Source organism: Larus michahellis, chromosome 5, assembly GCF_964199755.1.
Source record: "Larus michahellis chromosome 5, bLarMic1.1, whole genome shotgun sequence".
In the NCBI taxonomy this organism is placed as follows: Eukaryota; Metazoa; Chordata; class Aves; order Charadriiformes; family Laridae; genus Larus; species Larus michahellis.
The window spans coordinates 63,490,230-63,512,443 of record NC_133900.1 but is presented as its reverse complement, the minus strand read 5'-3'; positions in this window follow the sequence as shown (position 1 = coordinate 63,512,443).

Sequence of the window (22,214 nt, the reverse complement as noted above, 5' to 3'; positions counted from 1 at the left end):
AAAGACTTTTCTTAATCTTTCCAGTCAAAGTCCCATGACTTTTTGTGGTTACTGGTATGTTTCCACCATGCTATATTTTTAACTGAGTTACTGGTTCTTAATTTGCTGCAGACCGTCATGTATCTGTATCTGTGTGTAATTCTGAGCTGAACAAATTAAGATGAATAAAAATAAAGTTATTTCTTTTTCTAAAAGAGCTTTAAAATTAACAAAATGTAATTGCCCTTGGATTACAAATACAAGGTGATAAGTAGAAAGGCAAGGTTTGTTAACATCTAACATCTGAGCAGTGAAAAGAATTCTCCACAAAAAATCGAAGGAAATTTCAGCACACTTATGTCCAACTGAAGGCTCTCCATAAATCTAATGTCGTCACCCTTTGAGTTCTCCCTCTGGATGGTGGTTGGGCCCCAAGTTCTGTAGATCGCTTTTCCCAGACATGTTCTTGTATTTATTGGCAGCTCCCTGAAGTCGAAGTCTTATTCTGTGTTGGAGTTCCTGTCTGCAAACTGAAGGTATTTTGACTAAAAGTTCTAGATTAAAGGTGTTTTGTTGAGGACATCTAAGTACAGTCTTGTGTCCTGGTCCATATATACCTCAAGAAACATGTGAGTCAGTAGTTTTAATGTTTTGTATAGTTCTTATTGCTGATCCATAGTCCAGATGTTCCAGCAGAAGTTATCTGGAAGCAAATACTCTGCTTGGGACTGTTTTTTTAAATACAAAATAATGAGTCGAGTCATCCGCCTGGAATAACGAAAAGAATTCCCCCTCCTCCATGAGAACAGCTCAGCTTAGTTCACTGATCTAGCAGAAAAAAAATGTAAATCCTCTGAACTTTCACAGTGCCATCTGATTTGGGAAGTACTTAATACACACTGCCTGTTCAGCCAGTTGTCCAAGTTGTCCAAGTGTTATTGAAAGTGTCTGGGGTTTCTTTACACAGATAAGTATATTAGGACTGAGTTTCAACTAAGAAAATTAAAAGGTGCTTAAGCATTGCTGGAATGTCAGCCATTTAGTCTTTGCTTTTGCTTACAGGAAGCATACATAAGGAGTTCTCCACTGCAGACCCATTTCCAGGGCTCACTTTTTCATACAAATATGCCTGTACATAAGCTGCACATCTGGAGCTGTTGATCTTTGATTTTTATATGAGCTGAATGAGCTGCCTAAATGAGCATGCACTTTCCAATGGTCTTTTAGTCAGTATGTCGGCTACCCACCTTAGTCATACTATAACTGAACCCTTCTACATTTTAGTTAAAATTTCCCTTTGTAATTCAGATTATGATTGTTGCTGTTCTGACTTTCCAGATGTTTTACTTGGCATAGGTTCATTTCAAAACCTTTTTCAGTACAAATATCACTAATTTGAACCATCCAGATCCACTAATTATAGATATTTCTGGAATCAGAATGACTTCCACACAGTAACATCAGTATATTAGATGCTTGTTTAACATAGAAAAATATGGAGATGAAAAATTAAGAGTTGATCTGTAAATATAAAAATTAAAATAACAGTATAAACTCCCCCCTCCCAAAAAAAAATGCTTTTGATCTCTTTAAATAGTAGTTTCAGAGGTTTTATTCAGAGTTTTATTCAGAATACTCTTAAATGAAGTAGAGTTCAAAACAGCTGTTATATACAGAATGAAAGTGTTTGAAGTGTTGCATACAGCAACATTTTTGGTGAAGGGTATTTTTTAATCATATCAAAAGATAATGGTCTGAAGTTTAACAGCTCAAGTATACTAGGCAAATGTCTATTTTAGGTGCATATATTTACATCTGAATATAATATTATGGCCCTTCACAATCTTAAATATATTTATTTATTCTTACCAAAAATCCTATCAGGAAGTAATATTATTTTATTAGTCTATGACGTTATTTTCCACTAATAAAGAAAGAATAAACAGTGTGTTAATGAAATTCATAGATTATATCAATTTGGGAGAAACTAATTCCAGATTATGGTCACAATAACACATGGGTTTTTTATTATTCCTTTTCTTTTACTCACATATGCACAGAAAAGCATATTCATTAATATATCTGATTATAGTATTATGTAATTTCATAACTACTACTCTATAAGGTTAACCTTTCCCCTGTTAGAGGAGAATGTCAAATTGCTGCAATAAGGATTAATGGTAACTTCTAAATTACCTTTATTGACATTAGGAGCCCTTAAGCGTGGCATCTGCAGGTGAGAAAACATAATATGTTACAAACCCTCAACATTTCTCAACTAAATGACACAGTAGCTGCTAGTAGCATAACAGACTCCCATATGCAGCCAGACCATACACAATTAGGCAAAATGCAAAAATTATGAATGAAACGGAGTCTTGGGATTTGTCCTGAAAGACACTGTAGCTGAACTTTGCCATAAAACATTTGGGAAAGAATTTCTATGATGCTCACCCTGAAAGGAAAAGGCCTCACCAGCCAACCCCTCTGGGTTAGATCCCAGGGGCCTCAACTGCTCCGTTTTATCCGGCTCCAGCTGTCGTGATCAGAGACTGGGCAACAGGTGTTCCCTGGAAGGAAGGGTCAGGGCTCCCAGGAAAAGGGGAAAAAAAGAGATTTTATAAAGCACATGCACAGAGTCCAGCTATCAGCAGATGAAGAGAAGACATTGCAGGTAGGAAGGACTCACTAGCAAGTAAATAAAAGCCAGAAGGATGCTTTGAAAGAATGATGCTAAATCTTTATGTGGCTAGAAAAAGATATCCTCATTTTTAAAGCAATATATCTCACTAGGACTATTTTTGTGTTACTGAATATGAATAAAATACCTTAACACAATGGGAAGTGAACCTGAGAAAAAAGAAAAGAAAAAAAGAGAAAGATTTCTATCTCAGCTATTCAAGTTTAATCCAGGGTTCTGTTGAGACTATACATAGAGAAAAAGGTCAAACCTTCCTCAAATTTACTTCAAAATATGAAAACATTTGCAGCTCATAATGCCTTTCTTATTACATTTGCAGAACCATTACAGCTTAAGAGTTTTATTTAGCTATTTTTCTCTTTTTGAGCTGAACTTCACCTCCTTTTTTTTTCATCTCATCTCTAGTACTTGTCAACATTTATGGTCTTAAATGTATAATAGCTTCAGGCAGAATTAATTCAGTCATGATACTTCTATACTGAAGCAAATCACCAGTAAAATTAACACTCATTAAAACCAAAAATGTTTAAAACCTAATATCTCATTGCAAAACTGTCCATTTAGTGAAACCCAATTAAAATGCAATTAGCTTTATAAGTGATGTATATAATATCTAAGAAGGTCAATTGCTCTACACTTCATAGCTCTAATTTGTTTTCAGATTAGCCAGAGTAAGAAAATTTAGAACAGCTTTTAAACTTTTCACATTTAGGGAGTATTTGTTGCTATATGTTGCCTTCACTTAAGCAATGTTACTAAAAAAGAGAAGCTGAATAATTCATTGTGAATAATTCAGTGTTTATTTGTCTGTCCTTCGTGGTAGGCCTGAATGGTAGATTTTTTAGTAATAAACATCCCTATTTAAAGAAACCCTTTGCTTTCAAAGATGGCTAAGTAGATCTTTTAATCCACATAGAATCATAGAACGGTTTGGGTGGGAAGGGACCTTAAAGATCATCTTGTTCCAACCCCCCTGCCATGGGCAGGCACACCTCCCACTTGGCCAGGTTGCAAAAAGCCCCATCAATAAATCAACATGTTCTGACTTTCGAAGATATTCAGTCAAAACCTAAATAGCTATCAATGGGAGGTTAGACACCTATTTGATGGTATGAGGAATTGCTTCTCTCTAGGTAGCTGTTTCTCTTTACTGACCTGTGAAAAATTTGGACAGTTAGCAGAGATGGATGACCAAGTTCCGTGTTTCTTGGATGATTTGACAAGATGAATCTCCACTAATTGTATATAGTAATTCAATTTGGAGAAAAATGTTTATGATATTATAAATCCTTTGTGCAAAGTTCTGGTAGCAATAAGATCAATTTCAAACATTTGTTATATTGTTAAAAGATTAAAGAAATCTGTATCAGAAGCCAGTGTCATATACATTATTTAAGAAATTATGAACCAGCTTGAGGTGGAAACTAAATTCTCAGCTCTCTCTCTTATGAGTCTTCAGTGCAAACTATTCAACATCCTTATTTATCCCTACCGTTCATGCTACAAGGTTTTGTTTCTTCTTAATTACTGATGGGCTAAACAAATCTTCTTCCTTCATTTGATATGCATATTTGAACTTGCTACTTCTGAAGTATGTAGAGAAAAAATGTTTCAATTCTTCTGCCTTTCCTGTGTCTGTTAAAATCTCACCTTCTCCACCCACGAATAGGTCTATCATTTTAGAATTTCTCTTGCTTCTATAATGTTTAAACTACATTAGTTATTTAGATATGAGTCAAGGGGTTTTTATCTTCAATATCTTATACATTCCACCCTCTTTTTTTGCATTTGCATGAACACATTTCCACTTTTTTTTTTCTCCTATCAGCTGCCTTCACTTCACTTTGGAGCCAGCAAGTTTATAAGCAAAGTGGTCTTTGACTTTTAATTTCGTTTGGGGTTTTAAAATTATTTTTAAATATTCTACTAATTCAAAGTACAAAGAGATTTAAAAAATAAATTACAAATATTTCTCTGTTAGTTCTAGGTTTTCTTGTTTCTTATGTAGTAATTGTAGATATGGTATTTAAATTACATCAAAGAGATGGTTCCTAGCAGGTAACTATGATTTTCGGTTTTTTAATAAAGAGAAAATTGGTGTATTTTCTGACTTCACTGCTCATTTGTATCAGAGAAACATCAGGGAAAAATTACCCTCTGGCCTTATGTCTGGTAAATTATAATTACAGAGCAAGCCAGACATTGTCAAGCTTGGAAGAATTTAAGTACCTGTTGTTTTGAAACAGTCTTTTTGTGTCTAAAAATCTTGGACAGGTTATCTGCTAGTTTCAGAGATAGGTATCACTTTTTATGTGAATGTGTTCTGTTAGGGAATGACTGTACCTGTGTGAAACCATTTTGGATGTTTGGGTTTTTAATGTTTACATATCCTTATGATAAAAGTACCTAAGGAAGTGGGGTTATGTGGGTATACATGTATGCATGTATATATAAATTGCCTTTTAACCTAAGTCATATGCCTGAGCCTGGACTTGTCCCACATCCAACGCATCTGGGAGCAAGCCCAGGCTCAGCCCTGGGTTCTGGACGTGCTCTGGAGCATGATGTAGGAGACAGTGTGGGCCCCTGCTGCCCTCGGCATGTGCCTAGCCCTCCTACCCTGCACAGCACGAGCGTGTTCAAGAAGATAGCACCAGTTGTTCAGTGTGTGTCCTCCATCACCCCTCACAGTGTGTCAATCATCTGCCCTCTCCCTGGCCTGCTCCATCACGCAGTACACAACAGCCTGTGCTTCTGCCTGAGCAGGGCATGAGGCAGTTTTGTGTCATTCGCTTGTGCGTGTGGGGCTGTGCACCCTATTCCTACTCCAGCTTCTTCAAAGATGCAGTGCATAGTCTATATACATTCCATGAGACGGAAAACATTGTAGGAAAGAGAGACTTCACTTGTTAACTTGTTTCTCCTTAATGACAGAGTTTCTAATGGGATAGTTGGTTTGGTTTTGTGTTTTTTTTTCTGGATTCTCATGCCTTACTCTTCATGAAAAAGGAAAAAGAAAAAAGGAAAAAGAAAAAAGGAATAAAAAAGTGAAAAAGTGAGCCTTATTTAAAAGCAAGTATATTGTAACTAATTAATACCTTTGTGCTTAGTCTTTTAATGAGAAAAGAATTGCTTCTGGAGAAAAAAAAAAAAAAAAACCAAACAGCTCAACTCCACCAGAAAATTAAGACATCTCCCAAAGTAAGCAAAAAAAACATAAGTGATTATTACCTTCTCATCTGCATATATAACTATACGTACTCTAAATTAAGAACTCCAAAATTATTTCTCTAGCCTTTTGGTTATTTTGTCATTAATCTTTTTCAACTCTCTGGACAAATAGTGGGAGATATCAAACACATTTTTTGTAACCTTTAATTATTATCAAAGTAAGCCCAGGGCGTGACTGGGTTTTAAGAGAAACAACCCATTATAAATAAGTCTAGTTCTGTTTATGTGCTTGTGAATAAAGTCAAAGTTGACAGCTCATGGCAGCAGTGGTATGTAGAATCACAACTCCAGAGCAAAAATGTTGGTTTAAACAGATAGGAAGTCTAATTTTTTATTTCAGTTGACTAATACCCTTGGAAAATAGCTTCATGGTTGTTTCATTTGATGATAAATTTGTAAGAGTCTTTGCCCGTAGAAATGTGGTAAATGAGAAGGATATGGGCAGAAATAAAATCCAAGCAGAACAAAAGGTCCACAGAGGACCTCTGTGACAGTTAAACCCCATTATTGATTGATGTAGCGTTTACTCTCTTCAGTTAGGAGATTTGTACTTGGACACTCTGTTTTTACTGTCATCTTGTTACATAAACTTCTTAAAATAGAAAAAAAGAAAGACTGATTCCTGAGCATGTAATTTTGGCAAGAGAAAGGAGATGGTTAAAGACATGTGCTCACAATCCTGCTGACTTTCATGAACAGTGAACCTCGGGTCTCCGGTACTACTGTTCCAAGAATAAGGTTCTCCCTACAGTAGATAAATATGAAAAGATCACATATGTTTTTCTCTTATTATTATTACTATCATGGTTGAAGATTATCACAAATTGATATTGAAATGGAGTTTGGATGGCATTGCAGAAATTCAGAAAGAAAAAACAGTTCAATCAATAAGATGTATGACCTTTGGATTTCAGATAAGTGGAAACAGAGAACTTGTTACGATATTTCCTCTGTAAATGTATATTTGGTAGAAAATACGCATGGAATTAAAAAGGACATCAGCTAAAAATGTATTCATGTAGCTGATCAGTGCTCATGAAGTGTAATTAAAACTGATAGTATGACCTGACTGGATAGGGGACGACAGGGTGCATGCATGAAAATTTAATGGAATATTTAAGTAGCGATTTTTTAAGTACTGAAATAGATTCTATTTTTTAATAATTTTTAATCTATTCTGTAAAATTCTGTACTGGTAGCAAAGTCATTTTATGTATTTTTTTTTAAAAGACAGGTTGATTATTAATGGGTAGCAAGAGTATGATTTTAAGACTGTTTCTATTTTTCTATTACTTTTATTTAGTATTTCAGAACCATAGAACATTTGAGCAAAGGCCCACAGGTGTCCAAGGTGTGATTTCTAAGAGAACCGAGGGCAACTGCACATTTAGACATCACAAATATTTTGGAGGGGTTGGAAGAAAAGACGAAAAGCATCCTGACTATTTTGTTTTTCTTCATTTTTGGAGGATTTTGCAGAATCAAAGGCTGTCAAGAAATGATGTGTGTCTGCTGCTGAGAAGGGCACCACCATTGAGAAAGGGCAGCGGCTCTGGCAATGTGCCAGACCGAAATAAACATTTGGAAGAAGATGAGATTACTCTAACGCAAAATATTGTCATGTATTTAGATACAAATCTGAATTATTCTAAGGACTCTAGTTTCTAATACTCTTTATCCCTACACGTGATGAACCTGGGAAACAAGTAAAAAGGAGATCCCATGATCTCCCATGCCCAGAGTTTATGGCGGTTTCCAGGCCTAAATTCATGTGAAGACACAGAAAGCATAGTGGCCTAGAGGAAGGAAGACAACTTATTCCTGCGGTTTTAGGATGCGTTTAAACCTGTCTTTAATGAATTTAAATCTGTAACAAGATTTTTAAGTTTTGTTCTTTTTTGTGTATGGGTTGGATAGCCAGATACTGGCACCATGAAGACATGAATAAATAGACAGTGAGTATTCACTTCACTGTTTTTGAAACATATTTGACCTGGGAAATCAGGATTGTAGTTACATGACAGGGAAATACATTCTCTAAAACAGTATTTGGAATTCTCTAATAATGTCTCTCCAAATCACACAGAGGCCAAAATCCCTGAGAATAAATCAACAATTTGGTCAAAATGAAAATCAAATTTACCCTCAATCCTTTTTGTGTCAGGAAAGATCTTGACTCTTTGCTCACCATGAGAATGACCGCAAGGCAGGAAATGCCCTTTCAAAGTCCAAGCCCCTTTGCTTTTGTAGCACATTTTGTGCAATACCAAAAATTCAAAAGCTTTCTTGATTCATTTTTGTGCTTTCGTGTCAAATTTCATCCATTCTGTCACAGCTGCTTCCTTACAGTTTCAGGGTTTACAAGCCTCATAATGACCTTTCTGGTTGACCCTGACCCGTTCTTCATATTTCCATGATGTGGTGTCATGATGATTGCATGAAGTGCAGTCCCTGAAGGGGTTAATGCTCCCCTGCCATTCAGCTGTTAGTTTCTCTTGAATTTCCCACTAGACTGTCACAAAGGATAACAGAGATGTAATAAAAAGGTCACGCAGGTGCTCCCGCAGAATATGTTATCAAGTCCTACCAGTGAAGGAATGTGAGTATGCCTATTTGAATGAACAATGAGGAGACAATAAAAGAAAAGTCGAATTATAGACAGCAGGCAGGTTTGCACTGAAAGAGTAAACAGGATTTACTGTATTCAAAGAGCTTGAAAAATTACACTCATTAACCATGTATCAAGTAAATCGATAATACCATTATGTGTTACAATGCGAATTAGCTTTAACAGCTATTTCGTACAACTCAGCAGGGACTCACAGCTAATTCAATTGCTACTGCATTGTATTCACACTAATATTGCTTCAAAATGGTATTATTTTTGTTTTGCCCTTCATCTATTTCCTCACCTTGTTCAATAATTATAAGAAAATAAAATATAGCCATTAAGAGGTATAGATTTAACATAAGGTTCATTGCTCCTGCACCTTGTGTCAAAACACTGAAGACCAAACCTTTTTCTTGCGTGTACTCCTACTGATGCCTTCATTAGCCGGTCGGCTTTCTATTCTGCAATAGATCAATGCCAGCTCCCAATGATTCCTTAAAACAGGTCATCCATGAGGACTGCTGCAGTAAGGATCCTCCTGCCTACCTCTGTCCTTGCTTTGGCTTCGTCAGAGGCTTCCTGGATGGCTATTATTCTCAAGTGCAGCAGCTGCATGCTTAATTGGGAGCCAGTAAATGAAAACAACTTGATGTTCACACCTTTACTGTGCTGCATGGTGTAATTTAATAAATAAGAGCAGGAAGGAGGGAGAGATAAAAAAGTGTTCTTTGTGAAAAAATTATCCAATAAATATGGCTGATGTGGCTAACAAATGCATATACCATGGACAAAACAAAATAAAATGTAAGTAGAGAATTGTGGCAAGAAAATACAGGAATGGCATTTAAGACTTTCAGGGTGCGAGGACTTGTGACAGAAGTCTCAGCCTTTATGAGACAGAAACCAGGGCAAATATTCAATAGAGCATAACCAAAAAAGTCTGTCATAATAACATGCCAAAAGTCTTCCACAGCGTCATTTCCCTTGGTAAAGAGATCGTAATCAATTTAATTTATGATCTAATTTTACTTCTTTTACACATGCAGATTTTTTTTAATAGAAAAGGAAAGGCACACAAAGTTCTTTTGTGTTAAAAAAAACAATACCCAAAGAGAAAATGAGGAAACTGGAGAGATTTAGGGAGGAAGGGAGGAGAATCACGTAACATATTTGTTGCATCACAACCGTTACTCTTCTAAGATCTTGTCCTATGTCTGACCACTTAATCCTCTAGGCAGATATACAAGGTACTAAATCCTGAGATATAGAAGATTACTAAATCTTACACAGTAGTCATTGAGGTTCACATCCACAAGCCACTTCCAGTATTCTAGTATATGTTGCGAATGAATCACACAAGCCGTATGTGCAGCCCAGAATTCAAACATTTCTTCATAAAGTATTTAGCCTACGACAAGGCTAGTGAATCCTTCTGAGTTGCTTCTGTCTCTGAAATCTGAGGCTGCCTTGGTTCCTTGTGTGCTTTTATCCAAAACGCACTTTTACACTGCTCTAATCAAATAATTGAAAAAACAGATATTTCTTATTAGACCATAAGTGGAAGTCTGCAAATAATCAAAGTGATAAATGTTCTTAATTGATCATTAGGGTTTATTTATTGAATTTTTTGTTTGTGTCAAATAACAAAAAGATTGAGTAAACTCTTAATATAAGAGAGTCCAAAACGAGGATAGTAACTGCTGGCAATTATTTGCTCAGTACTATGCATTACAAAATAATCTTTTTTTCGTCTTTGATAAGACTAGCCAAATAATTATTTGTCATATGACACAGAGTCCACACAGATTTTCTTTGGGTGCCAGTTGTCCTCTCAGTTTTTTATCCATACAGTGATTTTGGGGGATCTGTGCAAACACCTGGCTTCTAAAATTGCTTGTTGCAGATTCTTTGCACATGATTGTGTGTTTAAAGTTTGAGTGAATAATAAGAGAGTAGTTATTAGGTAGTATTGGCTAGTTAAAATATAGGAACACATGTGCTGTTTTTTAATGGGTTTTTTTGTTGTTTTTTTTTTCCTGAGGGACTGCCTAACTGGATGGGGAGGCACCCATACTGCATGCTTGAACTGGGGATTGTTTTCAACTGAAAACAAAGATGCAGAAGGTCAGAATGAGTCACTTGTATGATAATGCATGTTTCTAAATTGGTTGTTTTCTTGGTGGCTTATTAAGAGCTTGACAATGTTTGCCCGTTTTCTCCATGTAGAATATTGCCGTAAAGGACACAACATAAAAATGCGTGAGAAACTGTCCTACCTAGGCAAGGCCCAGAGCTATAGTTTTTAGTTTGTCTTCAGGTTGCTAGTCATCAGAAGACTGGGCAGATCAGCAAATACAATTAATTTGGGACCTTATGAAATCTGTTCAAGTTAAATATCACTTCAATTTAAAGTGTTAATAAAATTAAATAAAATTTCAAAAAAGTGGAAGGAAAACGTAAGAAAGTAATTTTGAGGGAAGTCAGAAAACATGAGATAAAATCCTAGAAGCAAATGAATAGAAGGAAAGAAAGAAGAAAATAAGAAGAGTTGCCAATATGTATTGTGAATAAACCCTTTCGCCTCCTTCCCTTTTATATCCAAAGCCTCTGTTCGGGACCACATCCTCTCACTTGCAGAGGGCAGTCTGTGATTTCACTAAGTCAAAACAACAGAAACCCACAAGATGGTAACATGCAGACTACGCTTCTGTCTGCATCACTCTCTAGTTTCATGCATTCATTCATCTGCAGCTGCCTTCCCTCATCTTCGAGGCTACATCAAGGCTTCCTGCTGCCAGGCTGTGGCGAGACATCTCGGCTCAGCCGTCCTGGAGGCAGAAAGAAGGCACCCATGAGTGATTGAAGGTAACAGATAGATGGACTAAGTGCTCAGTAAACAATACGTGTGCCTATGAAAAATCTGGTACCCCAAGCCAACTGTCCATTTGGCCCAACCCCAGCATTTAACAGTTGCTCAAAAATATTTGTATTCCATTATAGTTCATTTTTCCCACATATTTACTGTAAAGGATTGCCATTATGGGTTCCACTTTTGAACTGGACTGACCTATCTTGTCAAAATCAGAGCCATGTCAGCAGAAGCTGGAGACTCCTGAAAACTACATGTGGAGCCTGCTGTACATGATGTTTTTCAATACAACTTATTTTCTCCCCTTGTGTAGCCCACTGTCTGATGAGCACAGGGAGCTCTGGGAGCAATGTATGTGCAGTGAACAGCAACAGAACATGAGGAGAGCATGCTGAGTTATAAAACTCCTTTTTTTCCTGATAGAATATGCCTTGTCTTACCCCCACCAGATACACACACACTGCTGTATGGATGAGTGGTTGAAAGGCACTCATTGTTGACCTATTTCTCTTTCTTATCACTTGTTTTGGGGGAAAGAATTTAGCCCAAAATTGAGGTGTGCCATTCTCCTTTTTTTTTTTAGATGTTATTTTCTGGAGAATAACTTACAGTAAACAAAACACAGGAGGGTGGCTTGCCAGCTAACAAAACTAATTACATGAAAAGATACGACTGAGATTCTAAGACTTCTATAGCTTCAGAAAATACAAGTAATGTTTAATTAACCATGTGTGAATTTCCAAACTTTTTTTCATAGCGCTGCACAGAATAAATGACTATAATTTTGTCAGACTTCTCCTCTCAAGTCATCTTTGTTTCTGTCAGGCTCTGGGAATAGGTTTTTTCATGTGTAAACTTGAGAACCTCATTGTAAAGGCACGTCCTTCAGACAGCATTTGTCCTACCTATTCTCAGGACTGGTGAGGAGCACTGGCCTTCCTGTTAGCTGCTCAGAGGGCTGCTCCCCCCCAGCACTTTGTATGTAGGGTCTCTATACTCCCAGGCCATGAGTATTGGGCTCTCTCGTCCTTCCTGCAGGAGAAGGGTAGACCTTTCAGGTTTGCTGTGTTTATTTTATTTTCATGGAATCATGGAATTTTCAGAGTTGGAAGGGACCTCTAGAGATCATCTAGTCCAACTCCCCTGCTAAAGCAGGATTGCCTAGAGCACATTACTCAGCACTGCATCCAGGCGGGTCTTGAAAGTCTCCAGAGAAGGGAGACTCCGCAGCCTCCCGGGGCAGCCTGTTCCAGTGCTCTGTCACCCTCACCACAAAGAAGTTTTTTCTCATATTAGATTGGAACATCCTATGTTCCAGCTTGTGCCCGTTACCCCTCGTCCTGTTACTGGGAACCACCGAAAAGAGTCTGGCTCCATCCTCCTTAAACCCACCCTTTAGATACTTGTAAACATTAATAAGGGCTCCCCTCAGCCTTCTCTTCTCCAGGCTAAAGAGTCCCAGCTCTCTCAGCCTTTCCTCATAAGGGAGATGCTCCAGTCCCTCAATCATTTTTGTTGCCCTGCACTGGACTCTCTCCAGTAGTTCCCTGTCTCTCTTGAACCGGAGAGCCCAGAACTGGACACAGTATTCCAGTTGTGGCCTCACCAGTTCAGAGTAGAGGGGGAGAATGACCTCCCTTGACCCGCTGGCCACACTCTTCCCTATGCAGCCCAGAATTCTGTTGGCCTTCTTGGTGACAAGGGCACATTGCTTGCTCATGGGTAATTTACTGTCTACCAAGACCCCCAGATCCTTTTCTTCAGAGCTGCTTTCCAGCAGGTCCACCCCCAACCTATACTGGTGCCTGACATTCTTCCTCCCCAGGTGCAGGACCCTACACTTGTCCTTGTTGAACCTCGTTAGGTTCTCCTCTGCCCAGCTCTCCAGCCTATGTCATGCTGGGTGGCAGCACGGCCCTCTAGGGTGTCAGCCACCCCACCCAGTTTGGTATCATCAGCGAACTTGCTGAGCATGCACTCTGTCCCCTCGTCCAGGTCATTGACGAATACGTTAAACAATACTCGTCTAAGTATTGACCCCTAGGGGACACCACTGGTTACAGGCCTCCAACTTGACCCTGCTCCATTGATCACAACCCTCTGAGTCCTGTCACACAGCCAGCTCTCAATCCACCTCGCTGTCCCCTCGTCTAGTCCACACTTCCTCAGTTTCCTAAGGAGGATGTTATGAGAGACAGTGTCAAAAGCCTTGCTGAAGTCAAGGTAGATGAAGTCTGCTGCTCTGCCCTCGTCCAGCCAACCAGTTATAACACCATAGAAGAATCCATCCAACCAGTTATAACATCAAGAATCCATAGAAGGATTTACCCTTGGTAAATCCATGGTGACCATTTCCAATAACTTCCTGCTCTTGAACGTGCTTGGATACGACATCCAGAACGAGTTGCTCCATTACCATCCCAGGAACAGAGGTGAGACTAACTGGTCTGTAGTTCCCTGGGTCCTCCTTCCTGCCCTTTTTGAAGACTGGAGTGATATTGGCCTTCCTCCACTCCTCAGGCACCTCTCCAGTTCTCCATGACCTTTCAAAGATGGTGGAGAGTGGCCACGCAATAACATCTGCCAGCTGTCTCAGCACTCGTGGGTGCATCTCGTCAGGGCCCATGGACTTACGGATGTCCAGTTTGGCCAAGTGGTCTCTAACCTGATCTTCCTCTACTGGGGAAAACTCTTCCTCTCTCCAGACCTTCCCCCTTGCCTCCAGGGTCTGGGATTCATGAGGGACAGCTTTAGCAGTGAAGACTGAAGCAAAGAAGGCATTCAGTAGCTCTGCCTTCTCTGTGTCTTCCGCCACTAGGGTGCCCATCATCTCATTCGTTAGTGGGCCTACATTTTCCCTAGTCTTCCTTTTTCTATTGATATACTGAAAGAACCTCTTCTTGTTATCTTTAACTGTGGTGGCCAAGATCAGTTCTGCTTGAGCTTTGGCCCTTCTAATTTTTGCCTTCAAAGCTTCTCTACATCTTGGTATTTTTCATAAGTAGCCAACCCCCTTTTCCAAAGATCATAAACTTTCCTTTTTTTCCTGAGGTCCAGCCAAAGCTCTCTATTTAGCTAGGCTGGTCTTCTTCCCTCTCTGCTCATTTTCTGGGACTTGGTGATGGCCTTCTCCTGAGCTTTTAAGAGTTCTTCCTTGAAGTAAGACCAGTTTTCCTGGGCACCTTTGCCCTTCAGGACTATCCCCCAAGGGACACTCTCAACCACGCTCCTAAGCAGGCCAAAGTTCACCCTTCAGAAATCTAAGGTGGCAGTTCTGCTGGCTCCCCGCCTTGCTTCACCAAGAATTGAAAATTCTATCATTTCATGATCACTCTGCACAAGATGACCTCCAATCTTTACATCCCCTACAAGACCTTCTCTGTTAACAAGCAGCAGGTCCAGTAGAGCACTTTCCCTAGTTGGCTCCCTCACCATCTGTGTTAGGAATTTGTCTTCCACACAGTCCAGGAACCTCCAGGACTGTTCCCTCTCTGATGTGTTATATTTCCAGCAGACTTCTGGGAAGTTGAAGTCCCCACAAGAACAAGGGCAAGCGGTCGCAAGACCTCTGCCAGCTGCTTATAGAATATTTCATTGGGCTCTGCATCCTGGTTGGGGTGTCTATAACAAACTCCCCCCACAATGTCTGGCTTATTGGCCTTCCCCTTGATTCTTATCCATAAACACTCAACAATGTTGTCATGCACATTGTTAAATTCTTGGCATTCAAAACTGCCCCTGACATATAGGGCTACCCCACCACCTCTCCTTCCTTGCCTATCCCTTCTGAAGAGTTGGTAGCTGGCAATCACCACACTCCAGTTGTGCATGTCTTCCCACCACATTTCTGTGATGGCAACTATATCATAGTTTCCCTGCTGTACAATGGCCTCCAACTGTTCCTGTTTGTTGTCCATGCTATGTGCATTTGTGTAGATGCACTTCAGCTGGGCTAATTACCTTGACACTTTACTGGGGGGACAAGGCCTTATTCCCACCTGTCCATGCTCAGATATTTCTGCAGTTGCCAACCTATCACTACTCCTCATGTCTTTGCTAGCATATGGGTCATCATCTCCCACCTCCACTGTGACAACAGGCTGGAAGACCTCGCTAGCGCTTTTACCCACCAGTACTGGCATGCTGTTCCCAGGCACCAGTTTAGTCACTGTGGTTACATCCCCATCCTCCTTCAAACCTAGTTTAAAGCCCTATCAATGAGTCCTGCTAACTCCTGTCCCAGAATCCTTCTTCCCCTTTGGGTTAGGCTTTCCCCACTTGTTGCCAGCATGCCTGGTGTCCTGTATATCAATCCATGATCGAAGTAACTAAAGTTCTGCCGGTTGCACCAGTCTCTGAGCCAGGAGTTAATCTGCTGACTCTTCCTGTTTATCCCCTCATCAATCCCTGCAACTGGTGGGATAGAGGAGAACACTACTTGTGCTCCTGATCCCTTAACCAGCCGTCCCAGGGCTCCGAAGTCTCTCTTCATTACCCTTAGACTTCTGGTAGCTATCTCATCATTACCTACTTGAAATATCAGCAGTGGATAATAATCTGAGGGCTGAACCAGGGTAGGAAGTTTCCTCTGTATGTCCTTGATCCTGGCCCCAGGGAGGCAGCTGACTTCTCTGTGGGATGGGTCGGGTCGAGAGATAGGGCCCTCTGTTCCCCTCAGAAGGGAGTCACCTACTACAATTACCTTCCTTTTTGTCTTGGTTGAGGAGGTCCTGAGTCGTGGGAGTGAGTGATTAGCCCTGTGTGACTCACTAGATGGATCATACTCCCCATCCTCATTTGCCTGGCCCTCAGATTCCAAAGCCACAATGACTACAACCCTTCTTTTCTTCCTTGTGGGTGTGGTAATAGTACAGGCAGTACGCCTTTCTGGCTGTGGAGATGTCTCTAGCGTAGATTGCCCGTCATCCACATCCTCATTTGACTGACCTTCCTCATTCAGTACCTCATATCTGTTGTTCAGAGGTACTGGGGAGCAGGCGGGGGGACGACACGGGGTGGGTAACGAGAGGGTCCACCCACTGCCCCGACCGTGAACCTGCCTCCATTCACTCCCTTCATTTAGGCTTCTGCCTCCTGCCTGGCAGGGTATAGGAGCCTCTAGATCCTGGTTGTTTTCTGCCGGGTGCTCCTGTTTCTGTTTCAAGGAGGGCAGAGCCTGGCTCCACCAATCTATTTCTTCGTCAGCCTCCCTAATGCTTCTTAACCTTTCAACTTCCACTCTCAGCTCTGCCACCAGGCTGAGCAGATCATTTACCTGTTTGCAACGCATGCAGCGGTTCTCATAGCTGCCTCCCCTTGCTGGTGGAAGGCTCCAGCACTCCCTGCAGCCGGTGACCTGGACAGCTGTGTGTCTCTGGGGGAGCTCCGTCTGGGTTCCCACATCCTTTCTGGCTGAGGCTGAATGCACCACCTTCTTGCGGGTGGAAGCCATAGCTAAACTCTTTAGCCCCTTATAGAGTGGGATGACTGCCTGTGTGGTGGTGCTCTCAGGTGAAGGCCACTCACCGCTCGTTTACTCAAAGTGCCTACTCCGGAAAGGCTACTCCAAAAAGGCTTCTTTTATGGGGGGGCGGGGAGGGGAATTTACACCTCGCTTTGATCTGCTGCCTGGGTTGCTGGCTCCACCCCGCGCCCCTTCAGCTGTCACCAGCCCCAAGAAATGCCAGGTACCGGCCCGCACTGGCCGCTTTTCCGGGCTTCAATCCGGCCTTTTTGGACGCGATTCCCTTCTCCAGTACAGACTTACCTGCACTGGAGCTGGTCTCCATTTTCTCATATTTTCTGTGATTATGTTGGGAAAAGCAGGCTGAACAAGGGAAGGTGGTGATGTTTGAGGTACTTCTTACTTTCTGTAGGTGCTCAGAGGCTCCAACAGTGGTCTGTGGTGATCCTCACAGCCCTGTTTCCTACACAGTCATGCTTCCTCCTAATGGAGGAGCTGGGAGGTGACTTCTCAACCAGAATACTCCTCCTAAAGCTGTGGGCAATTATTTTTATTTGCTTGCGCTCAGTATCAACAGACTGTAAGTCAATATTTACTGGGAAACAGTGCAGGGACCAGAAGTTGATGTTATTGTCATATTTCAAAGCCTCCTATTTAGCCTGAGGAGGCTGATAATGCTCACAGAAGAGATTTACCTTCAGATGTAGGTTTTTAATCTGTAATAAATTCTGCTTGGGTTCATTTCATGATAGTGGATGTCAATACAAGGGGAAATAGTATTAGAATTATATTACAGCTACACTGATAAAAGCTTCTTCCTCAAGTTGTGGCCCCTTACTCCGTAGGCAAGTGAACTGAGTGGCTCATGCCCCTACTTTCCAGGGTGAGCTACTCTAAAGCCAGCAGGTTACTTCCACGTGTCCAGGCCTTCCCTGCGCTGTGTGTGATGCCCTTGTAGCCTTAATCTAGGGGTTTTTTTGGTGGTGAAATCTCGCTTCAAGTAGCTTGAAGATTGGCACATTACACTGTGACCCCAACGTTGCGTGGTAGTCCAGTAGTGCCACTGAAGGGAGTGTTGGGTAACCACAGGTGCAAGGCCTGCTGAAATAACATCTTAGCGCTGGCAGGTTGCGAAGAGCCCAGCCAGGCATAGGTTCATCCTTCCATCCATGCAGGGAGGTGTCTCTGAAGCAAATTATCACCGGAACTATACCCAGGTTTCGTCTCAGAGAGGAAGGTGGGCAGAATGGAAAGTTGGATGTGACAGTTAGTGTGGAATTGTCTTACAGCCTGAAGTTGTCCCATGTCATCTGTGTGTTACCTGAGTGTTGAGCCGTGTTTTAGAATTAGTTCACACAGGACCTTAGTATGACAGTGAGCCTTACTGATCCTGCAAGGGCAAACAAACAGAAGTGCTGGTGCCTTTCTTTCATAAATGGACGTTGATTTAAAATGAAATTGGAGTTGCTTTTCATGGCTTGCTTTTGTATCTCTCTGTTAAACTACCATAAGAAAGTTTTTATTATGGTGTTACGTTTAAACTGAAAAAGAAAATTCACTCACATTCAAAACTTCATTTGTTACAGCCATGTAAATGTCTGGTAAATTTTAGGTGCTACAGAGAATGCATACTTTGTCTGACCAAGTATTCCCATTGGAAAAGATCTATTTTATTTGGGTTGGATAATATTGGCGTAGTCAACGGCATCATTAACAAGCATCCCAGCAAGTTTGGCATCCCATGTTGAACCTCAGGTTTCTTTGGCTATACTGTTATCTATATCCATGCTAAGTAACATAAAATTTGCTTGGATATATCCCTATAAGCTACAATTATAATTTAGCATTCATATGTGTACCGTTGCAGGCATATAAATGTATGCCTGTATACTTTTGTGTATGGAAATTAAAAAAAAAAAAAAATTTGAAGGAAAAAGGCTGAAACAATTAGAAAGAAAGAAATTTGAAAGGCATATTCTGTATTTGTCAACTATTTTAAGTCACAACAGAAACTAGGATAAAAAGAGAAAATCACAGAAATGGGTACAGAAAAACAGAGGAAAGTTAAAAGTTCAGATTTGTAGCATTGGTGGTTTTTTCAAGGATAGTGAAAAATTTTTTTCTACATTTTTCCCCCTATTCACAACTCTTCCTGTCTAGCATTACCTGTAGGTTGTAGCATGGTACCAGCTCACTATAAACAGAGTGCCTATGACCAAGTGCTAATTTCATTAGATACTTTTGTCCAATTTTGTATTCTCCTTTTGTAATCCTCACATTTATTTATAATATACTTTATAAGAAACTTTGAGTTAAAGATACAGATTTATAGAACAAAGATATCTTGATCCCAGGTTAGCACTTCCAGGGCTCTATAGAATTACAGGCAATAGAAAATATTAAAATACTGCCTTGTAAGATTTTTTTAACAAACTTATTTATTGTGTATGACCAACTGTTCTGAAGCTGATTTCTACTACTTTTTCAAAATGATTGCACTCTTGTCCTACTTATCTTTCCATTTATCCCACTCCTATTTTGCTTGTAGGTGTTATAAATGCTAGCATCAGACATTAAATAAAACAATATATGACATTTAAACTAAAAATCTGTGTGTAGACTTCAACCAATAAATGATACAGCAGGAGATAACAAACCATAATTTGGTATTTATTTTATTATTGTGGAAAAAAAAAAAATCCAGAATCCAGAAACCTAACCTGAAATATCTGGGCTACCAGGTAGAAAAGCTCACCTGGGTCTCATCACACAGACACTGACATTTGGAGCACGAAGGTTAGGGAAGAAATTAAGAACAGCTCCCAGAGTACTTGAGCCACCCCCAGTATCCCAATTCACACATCCTAGAGGACACTATCCCTGCCAGCCACCTCCTTCTTTGTCATATCTCATGGATGTCCCACCTTGAAACAAGCCTACTTTGTGTCACTTATTGCTGGCTCAACGTCTGACTCTTTAGTTACAGCTGAGATGTAATGGGCAGCTGGAACAGATAGAAGCAACTTTTATTACATATGTAATCTGGATTTAAAGCAGATGAATGGCTTGAAATTTTTTACATGCAGGGTGGCGGACACACTAACAGCTCCTACTTCTGAGGTAAAATATGGATTTTTTTTTTTTTTTTTAAAGTGAATTTTTATGTAAATATGTAACTCTCCTTACTCTTGTGAATAGTCAGTTGCTATGGGAATGCAGCATCCAAGGTTTCATATTTTACCTCAGAAATGTCTCTACATATCCTGTTATCACAGGCCTTAGGCACCTAGAAGAAACCAAAAAGAAAATAAAGTAAATAATCAGAAGACTGTATGTGTTTAATGACATTAATTTCTATTTAAAATACACTTTGTAGATATTCCTTAGAGGGCTCTCAAGAATATCTTGTCATATTGTGAGATTTTCTAAGCACTGATAGATTTCTAATGACTGATAGAGACTGGTATTACTTTCCAAGTGATCGGTGTGGTTTCCTTTCATCTTTGAGTTTCTGTGAAGCAACCCCTAATTTAAAGTCTAATATCTTTCTTCTGTTCCCATATGCAGCAGATGGCACATGCGACTACATCCTACTTTCTAATTCCTATGTGACATTTATTATTCATCAGAAAGGAAGTTAAAAAATATTATCTTTCCAGCTTCTGGTTTGGCTAATCGTATAAATTAAAGAAAATATTGCTTAAAAGAAATTATATTTGAAGACATAAAAAATATTAAAAGTATAGCATAGGGGCCACCCAGTGGGGCAGCAGTGTATTGTTCTGTCAAAGTGTAGTTCAATAAAAAAACACAACTGTTGAAAACTCTTGCTTGCCACCATTTTCTACTATATATTTCTGCATTTATCGGGTGGTATTTCTCCATTAAGTACTAAGGGAATTGGAGCAATACTCAAGTACTGGGGACCATATATTCAAGCATGCCCAAGTTTTCTTCTATTTGTGATTACAGATGCATTTTATAAGACTCTAGAGAAGTCCTTATTAATGCCTCTTTCCAAACTGCGGGCAAGGTTGTCACTTATTCTTGCAGGTAATTATCTTCCCATGTATCTTTGGATAAAAGGAAAATATTCTTGTCTGATTAATTGAAAACCATTTTTAAGCGCGTATGGCATATGTACCATAGCACAGTAGGCTTAAGAAGTGGAATAGTCTTGGACAGCAATGCAAAGCTGCCTGAGAAATCAAAAAGGATCGCATGCTGGTAGCTTATTTTTTGTTTAGACTGAAGTAGTTCTAGTGTTGGGGTATCAAAGACACCTGAATGTTAGAAACACTAATTCTTGGTATTCAAGAGGGCTATTTTCTAGTAAAGACATTTTTAAATGACTTTTTTTTTTAAATTATATTATAAAAATAACAAGATCTTCTCCAGCTTACAGGGTATGAGTTTCAAGTTTACCCAAAACCAACGTCCCTGTTAAAGTTCTGATCCTGACCTGCAGTTTGTATATTTTCTGAACTGTTTCCTCTGCTAATGATTGGAAAAAAAAATAAAAAGGAGATGCAATTGCAGCTTCTGTTCTGGTTTTCAAAAAAAAAAAAAGTAGAATCAATCTAGATTTTGGGGTTGGTTTAGTTTCCAAAAGTAGTAAAGCGCTTTGGGTTATGCCTTTCTGCTATGTCTGCTCAGCCTCTTGAGTGTAAAGAGATCAGTTCCATGGTAACATGCTTTTAAACTATCATGTACAGCTGTTCTTAAGTACAAAAACAAGTCACTGTTTAAAATGTCCTATAAAATATCTGGCCTAAAGAAAAACAAAGAATATTTCTTATCAATTCACACTATTGTTACTGAAATGTCGTCATAATTACTAAAAAGACTTCCACGTGGCATCTGTTTATCCCCATTATAGAAGTCACATGTATCTTGCTGCATACAAATAAGCTTTTAAAGGAGAAAAGTGCATGTCTTTTAACAGATTCAACATTCAGGAATACAAAGCATGTATATACCAGTTAATCTTGTAACTACTCTTCACTGTACACGATCTCCCTGTGTGATCATAGATCCAAATGTCTTAGTTACTGTTTTGATGTTGATAATTAAATTCCACTGTCTATAAAGTTAGATGTGCTTAGCAGAGGTTACACACTAATGTATGAGTCACCCTGATAATAGCAAAGGAAAAACATGCTAAAAATATGCTTTTCTTCCCTAGTCATACAACACCTACTTTTATGAAATATTTTCAAACTCTGGAAGGATGCACATGCTTTTGTTCTTATAGTTCATGCCTACTTTAACACTCCTCAGTAGTCAACTTTTAAAGTGATCCTGATACAAATTAATCCAGGACCTTCGGGTTTTGGAGTCATGCTCTTCTCCAAGAGGT